Source organism: Sycon ciliatum, chromosome 1 (genome assembly GCF_964019385.1).
Source record: "Sycon ciliatum chromosome 1, ocSycCili1.1, whole genome shotgun sequence".
Taxonomy (NCBI): Eukaryota; Metazoa; Porifera; class Calcarea; order Leucosolenida; family Sycettidae; genus Sycon; species Sycon ciliatum.
The window spans coordinates 66,233,014-66,241,315 of record NC_088643.1 but is presented as its reverse complement, the minus strand read 5'-3'; positions in this window follow the sequence as shown (position 1 = coordinate 66,241,315).

Below are 8,302 nucleotides of genomic sequence, written 5' to 3'. Positions count from 1 at the left end.
ATCGTCTGTAGGCGGGGGGACATCTGGCCAGTAGGTTTGATATGGGCGCAGAAACCTTCTATTGTGCCAGTACACACGGCCGCTGGTCAGTTTGACATAGTAGTCATGTCGCCTTCCAATGGCGACAACTTGTCCTTGCAGTGTCCACCGCTTGGAACGTGGGTCCTGAATGTCCACCGTCTCGCCGATCTTCAGGTTGCCCAGTGGTCTCGCGGAGGCATTATACCGCGCATCGCTCTGCTCTCGGACTGCCGAACGTGTTTCGTCAACCTTGTCGGCTTTGGCCTGCCACTCCGTAGCAAACGTGCGGTGGTTGGCGAACACAAAGGACTGTAGTGGCCGGCCAAACAATATCTGTGAGGGGCTGCGGCCGTTACCTCGGGGTGTATTCCTCCACTCTAGCAGTCCTCTCCTGAACTCGTCCACGTTCAGGTCTCCTCCGGTGGTAGTCTTGTACACCAGGTGCTTCATGGCTTTGACAGCCGCCTCTGCAGTCCCATTCGCCTGCGGATAGTGGGGGGTTGACCGGATATGACGTACTTGCCATCGTTTACAGAACGCACTTCCCTGGAGGTGAACTGTGGGCCACCGTCTGTGACCAACTCCTGCGGCACTCCGACGTCAGAAAACCACTGGCGAAGCGGCCGGATCACGTCCTTTGATCTGGTACCCGGAGCTAGACGATCAATACACGGCCAACCGGATAAATGATCAGTGTAGACGATATAGCTGTTTCCGCTGCAGCTGAAAATATCTACACTGGCATGTTGGTAGGGCAGGGTTGGCACTGGGTCGCGCAGCAGGGGCTCCTTTTGTTGCGACGATCGGTAGCGGCGGCATTGGGCCAGTTCCTGACCATATTGTCAATATCGTTTGACAGTCCTGGCTAGTACACAACTTGACGTGCCCTCTGCTTCGTTCGTTCCTGGCCCTGGTGTGATGCGTGAAGATCCTGCAACACAGTGTGGCGAAGTGGCTTTGGTATCACTATCTGGCAACCCTTCAAGATGATGCCGTTCTCAACAGACAAAGAATGCCTCACGGACCAATACGGCTGGATGCATTCTGGCAGCGGGTTCTGTGCGTTTGGGAACCCCCGCTCCACAGTTTCAATGAGCTGTTGGTAGGCATTGTCGGCCCGTGCTGCTTCCTGGAGCTGCGCTTCTTTGCAGCTTGAGAGAATAGGCTGCTTATCGTCGCCACAGAGGGTAGTAGCCGACGCCACTCGACCGCAATCCTCGTAGGGCAGTTCCCCAATGGCAGTGTCCTCCTTAGTCGGCTGACCAATCGGCGAGCGGGACAGTGCGTCTGCGATAGCGTGGTCTTTTCCCTTGCGCCACGAAACCACGTACTGGTACCCCTGCAACTTAAGCAACATTCGCCGAATGCGGGGATTTTCGATTTCCATCAGTGAGTACCATTCATAATGGGAATGAGTGGCTGATGGTCGGTTATCACCTCGAATTTCGTCCCGGAGAGATAGACATGACATTTCTTCATTGCCCAAGCAATAGCTAGTAGCTCTAATTCTATCATCGCGTATCGTGATTCGGTATCTGAAATAAAACGGCTGCCGCATTGAATCAATCGCCAATTTCCTCCTTGCAACTGTAGGAGTGCATAACCGAGACCGTTATTTCGAGAGGCATCGGTTTCCAAGCGAGTGGGGGCACCAAACTCATAGTACGCCAGGGTCGGTGTTCGCAACAAGGAAGATTTGATATTCAACATTGCGGCATCATGATCCTGGTTCCAAAGGAACTCAGCATTTGCCTTCAGCAGACTCCGTAATGGCTGCGTCAATTTGGCGATTTCATCGCTGAAATCACCGAATTGATTAACCAAACCCAGATATGAGCGGAGATTAGTGCGTGTGGTCGGGGTCGGAAATTGTCCCAATGCCGACGTTCTCTCTGGGTCCATACGCCATCCGCCTTCGCTGACGAAGTACCCGCAGAACTGAACCTCTGACTGAGCGAAAGCGAATTTCTTCTTTGAGAATTTGATGCCATTCTCTCGCGCACACTGCAAAACTGAACGGACACGCTTTACATGATCATTGAAGGTCGCGTCATGCACCAAACAATCATCTACAACCTTTGCAAAATTGCTGATGCCCTCGAATGCCTGATCCGTTCACTGGTTAAACTCATCCCCCGCCGCGACGAAACCCTGCGGATTTCGAAGGAAACGGTATCGCCTCATGGAGTGATACATGTGGTTAAATGACGCGATTCAGGTGCCAATGGTACTTGCCAGTACCCATGATGGGCATCAAGTGTGGTTAGGAAGCGGGCATTCTCAAGATTCACAATGGTGCAGTCTCGCGGGGTGCGCATGGGGTGCGTTGGTCGTTGAACCTGTGAATTGAGCTTATTCAAGTCAATTGTGAGGCACTTTTCAGCAGTGTTCTTTTTGTCAGCCAGCACGATTGGGTGGCACTAATCACAAGGCTCGCTCACTGGTTCAATGATTCTTTCCTTCACCATCTGATCAAGCTGTTCCTTGACCTGATCACGGGAAGCAAACAGAATCGCTCGAGCTCCGTTAGCTCTGTATGGTGTGGCGCCGTCATTGAGCTTGATAACCATCGGCGGACCTTTCATGGCTGGCACCGCGTCGTCGCTAAACACATCAGCGTATTCCTTAAGAATACTCCAGTCTCGGATCAGTTCGACTTCACTCCGCTCCTCGGAGTTGGGCATTTGGCTGGGAGCAGGACGCAACAGAGGTAGCGCACTTCTTGGCCAGTCTGCCGGAAGTATTCCGAGTTTCTTCAGACTCTGCCTAGATAGCAGCGGGCATTGCAACCCCTCATACAGGTGGATCTGTGTTGCGATCTGGCGATCACCGACCGACAGCAAAGCCGTGACCATGCCTATGTTCGTGAGGCGACCTCCATTGGCATTCAGAACAACACTGGGGTCCAGGACAAGGTCACATTCCTTGCCTCCCAGTTTCCGAAGTCCATCCAGGTTTATTGCATCGACGTCGCTGCCTGTATCGGGAAGCCATCTGAGCTTCGCTGCCGACCTTGGGTCATGGTTGTCCAGGCACGTTGGTATCTCGATGCGATCATTGTTGCCGCTGAAGTTTGCGACTTGCAGCCGCAAGTGACCAAGCTGGGGTGCATCCGCTGGGCATCTTCTCTGGAAATGTCCCTTCTCACCACACGAATTGCAGGTCTTCTCTCGGACGGGACATCGGGAGAGCGGGTGGGAGTCATATCCACACTTAGGACACTTGGCTCTAGGTTGGTTGTCTCCCTCCTGCTTCCGAACGGGCGGTTTGCCACTCGGTTGTGGTTCATGACTGCGAGTAGAAGACGCATTGCTGCTCGACTGTGACTGCTTGCTCCGCTAGTACCGAGTTTTGCGCAATGCCTGTGCCTGGCCGACTTGCGCTTGTGGCATATCTTGCTGGGTGGCTTTGGCAGCTTCCTCAGCCCTGCATATCTGAACGGCATCCTCCAGCGTCAGGGCTGGGGTGGACAGAAGCCTATGCCTCGTGTCGTTATCACGAATGCCAACCACAAGCCTGTCGCGCAATGTCTCCTGGCCTCTCCTCTGGACGCTCGACCAGCATTGGCCACATCGACGGAGGCTACGTGTGCAAGTAGTGCAGAACTCTCCAACTGTGAAGTCACAAGCCTTGTAAAGCTCCTTCAACACCGTCAGGGAGTAGTCGAATAACTCATTATCGTCTTGTTTCAAATTCTAGAACTCCAATCTGTTCAGTAAAGGGTTACGACGACGTCTTACAAACGCCTCGATGGCCCCAATGATAGCATCATCATCGTCCTCCTCGGAAATACAGATTATGTCTTGGCGGATACACCGCCGGAGTTCCTCGTCTAAGGACTGTCTCAGTGCTGCCACTCTGGTTTCTCGGTCCTGGGACCCGAGGTGCTGGCAGCGCACAAAGTCCTCCCACGATTCTTTCCACGTCGTGAAATCTGCCAAGGTGGCGGTAGCGTCCAAAATTGGGCGTTCAACATTGATGGAGGTCTGCTTCGTGGGCTGACTTGCCCTCTGGGGTTCTCTTGCACCCTGGCTCAGTGCAGCGTCTAGCAGCGCCACCATTCGGTCATCCCGGGCAGAAGCCTGCTGTGCTTGATCAGCGATCAGGTGCGCCAATCGGGCGAGGGTGTGGTCCTGCCTTGAAACTGGTTCACCTTCGCTGTGGGCCAAGTCGCCGTCCATCTTGGTTGCTTCTCCACCTTCCGCGTCCATTGCTGCAATAGCACGTTGGTTCGGGTCACTGCGCCATGTCATGTTCCACCAACTTGGATAGAATGAATCCACGAACATAAGGAAAGTGCCTTATGTACAGACTACATACACGTATTAGCGCTACAGACTACATACTAGCGCTAGCTAAATGAGCGTGCCGATTGTATGAATAACGTGATACAATTGATCCATGTCCTCTGAAGCACATACAATATCACACCAGCACGGTACCACCATACAGCACAGACTCAGTGCACATCTGACGTTATGTTGATAATATTCTATGGTGCCATGCCAGCCGCTGAAGCCAGTGAAGGATCAATCTGTTGTGTTCTGGATCCGTGGTACTCTTTGTATGGCTGCAGGGGCAGACACGCGGGAAGATCAACTGACTTTGCGCATATGGGGATACACAAACGATCAGAGCTCGGGCCGAGAAGGCAAGGTGCGGCGTGTGACCTCCTCCCCCCCCCCCCCCACACACACACCCCACCCGGCACTCGTACCCATGTCCATGAGATGCAGTTCTACATCAAGTTGTATACATACACTGGAAATGCTGGGGATGTACATTGAGGCTGAGCAGTGTTTGACCCTGACATGCCCTGCCATAAACCTGATGGAATATCACCACGACTGCGGGCCCAGGCAATGCGTGGCTATAGCAGACAGGCAACTGTCAGCAGTGATGAGGCTACTTAGGGAACAGACCCGTCCGTGACCCGTCAGCAGTGGTGAAACTACCCCGGCTGTAGGGAACCATGGCAGTGATGAGGCTACATGCCCGTCGAAGATTACACCCGTAGGGCGGAACAAACCTGTCGGCAGGGATGAGGCTACAGACCCATCAGCAGTGATGAAGCTGCCCGCATAGGGAACATGCTGTCCAAAGCAAGAGTTCAGAGGTGGTCAGACTAGCCTGCTCAGCCCACAGCCTAACAGTCCGTGACTTGGACGCCTTGAAACCACGTTTACTGAAGAAGGCAAGAGTATAACTCAGTGATAACTTGCCGCAGTGTATTTCAAAGTGATCAGCACAGTACGGCGATGTAGTTTGGGGCGAGTATTGGACATACATGTATCTCAAGGACAACCTGAGACCATGCTGGAAAGTGGTCAAGCGGATCATGGCCCGCAAGACTAACCCGCATGAATAGCGATCTCTGCGAGTACATGTTCTTGTGCCTACGTAAATGGCTGCTAGCCTGTGCAACGACTCAGGCATGTACTAGTACACGCGTGCCGACTTGAACTGAGCAATTTTCACATCGAGCAGTTGGTCAAGCAACCGTGGCACTGAGTTTGCCGGGCCTTGCTGACCACGACGATGCAACACTCGGCTTCGACCTACACTCAACAGTGACTCGAGTTTGAAGTTGTACAAATCAGAGCCTGTTGGACGGGGCTCCCTTGTAAGACTGAGCATCAGGGATCCCAGGTAGCCGCCTTGGCGGATAATGCTCGAAAAAATTGGCAGATTATGCTTGCCAGTGAACTGATTGGCAGCCGACCATACAAACCTTATCACGGGCAGCCACTTCCTTGAGTTCTGTTCCATTTCCCTTATCCACATACCAAACATCCATGAGACATACCAGAACTTGACACTTGTGACTTGAAATCAGTCTGTCAATTTTTCTGCGGGCACTGATTATCCGCCAAGGACTAATGCCAGGCCACATGATGATCCCCCTCCTCCTGTCGCCATGCGACTACCCTCAGGCTGATATAGTTATGTCGGAGTAGAACTCGAAGGACTCCCACGGGCCGTTCTCAGTGACTCCTGGGCGCCGGGGGAGGGTGAGGAGGGGGCCGGGCTGCTGGGGGTCATCATGTGACGTGGGCTTCAGCAGCCCTTGGTGAAGTTGGTGGATCATTGAATGCCGGCAGAAAAATTGGTACCATTTTTTTCTGGTCACGATGAGGGTTCTAGCCAAAGGGGAGGTGAGGGGGGGGGGCATGCCCCCCTACTCTGTTTGCACCCCCCCCCCCCCTCAGTGCCGAAATAGTGCCGCAGGCATGCATGTTTCAATCGGTATATGGATAAAGAAATGGAACAGAACTCAAGGAAGTGGCTGGCACAAGGTGTGTATGGTCGGGTGCCAATTTCCGGCACTGGCGCCGGAGCAGAATCTGCCGCGTTATCCGCCGGCCAAGGCCGGGCTACCTCGGGTCCCTGGCTGATCATGCGCGGCTTTTATTGTCCGAAGAGTACAGACTTCCTCGCGGCTAAAACTAACCGTCTTGTGTAGTCTTGATATCAGGGAGTAGTACCAAGAGTACATGAATCTTGGTAGTAGATTTAGTATTCCTCCCTGCTTGATATCATACGGTCACTCATGAGTCATGGGCTCCCCATGTAACCATGGTAACAGTTAGTTCTTGAATCTTGTATCATAATTATTACGGTAATTATCTGTTATTAGAGAGGTTCTGCACAACGAAAGTTCGAACGAAGTTTCGCGACAGGCCTTGCGAAAGTGTGTACGAATTTTCGCACGAACTTTGTGTTCTGCACATTTTCGTAGTTTGCAAGCGCCAAGTGCACGTACGACATGACCCAATCTCACGAAACTTCCTACGAAAGTTCATTTCGCGTTCACTGCAAGTTTCGCGTCCAAAGGGGTAGGACTAAAGGGACAAGCTTATCTATTTTTGCGGATTTTCTTTCATAAAAAATAAACGTCACAGGCTGCTCTTCGGAGGTGTCCGCGTCCCAGCGGTCCGGGCAAGCGACCGCATCTCAGTGGGACACTTGTCCGTGGCCTTTGTACTGGAATCTGTGGGAGAGCCTTTCCAGGGACTACACACCTGGGTACCGGGTATGGACAAATCCCTGGTGTTGCTCCTTTCCATTTTGTTTTTGCTGAGAAAGAAACGTTGCAGCATGAAAAGCTTTCTGTTCACGCCAGCGCCTTTGGCATTTGCTCTAGTAACATTGCTGGCTGATAATGGTCATTGCTCGTGATGCCAATGGTGAAGAGAAGCTGGGTTTCTTGCCATTGGAAACTTCCTGACTCTGAAAATGTAGCTTGAACTAAGAGCTCCAAGTATCAAGTTTAGTTTTTCGTTGTGCCAGACCTATTGTTAGAAGCTGCAGAGATGAGGAGCAAGGGCCTAGCCTAGGGAGGCGTTGGATTAATGCCAATAATGGTGTTTATGGCCCTGAAGACGCCAGCAGTTTTCACTTGTCAGGAGGACAGCCAAGTTGGAGCAGGCAGATGACAGATTATTTGAGCATTTATAGCAGATCGTCTCAGCACCTCATGGTTACTAGTATCTGACAAATGCCTCTTATTGCTAGTCTGCATCAGAGCATAGCAGAATTGATCATGTCACAAGTAGTTACAGGACTTGATGGTGCAACTTCACGGGAATATTCGTCCTGCCACTGTGCGCTCTCCCAGAATTGCATGCAGAAGTTACATGCCTGTCACAGTGTGCAATGGACAACGCGTTTGCATTGCTTATGGATGCAAGCGGATGGAGTGTAGACCAGATGAGAGAAAGTGATCCGGATATTCAACTAGCTTGGACTGCCATAATTAATTGGCCAGATGCCTGGACCATCTGAACATTGCTCCGAACCAATCCACAGAAACAATACCCACACAGGAAGCCAAAATGCCACACGTCTTTAACAGATACAACGTGGAGGCTCAGTATTTTCAAGAACACAGTGCAGTCTAGACAACTAGAACAACGGGTCTTGCACCTGATGTCCCTGATTTTCTTGCCGTATTTAGGTCCTTGCAATTCTCCGAGGGTTATGTACCACAGTGTGAGATATATGAGGGATCCCGGCAACATGATAGATCCATCGGTACGTGAAATTCTCCTGGACGTTTGTGTGTGGTTATAGTGGTACAGGACATGCGATGTACGCCTCTTTGGTCGCTCACACATGATCCATTACCAGCATTGGTTACACTTTATTATCAATGTTATGACTTACGCTGGTCTGCGTACCCACCCACTCTACTGTAAAAAGTAGAGACTCTCGCTTGCCATTAATTTATCCGATAGTTTGACTCTCTAGGAGTATCCCTACTACATGTATTATGATAATG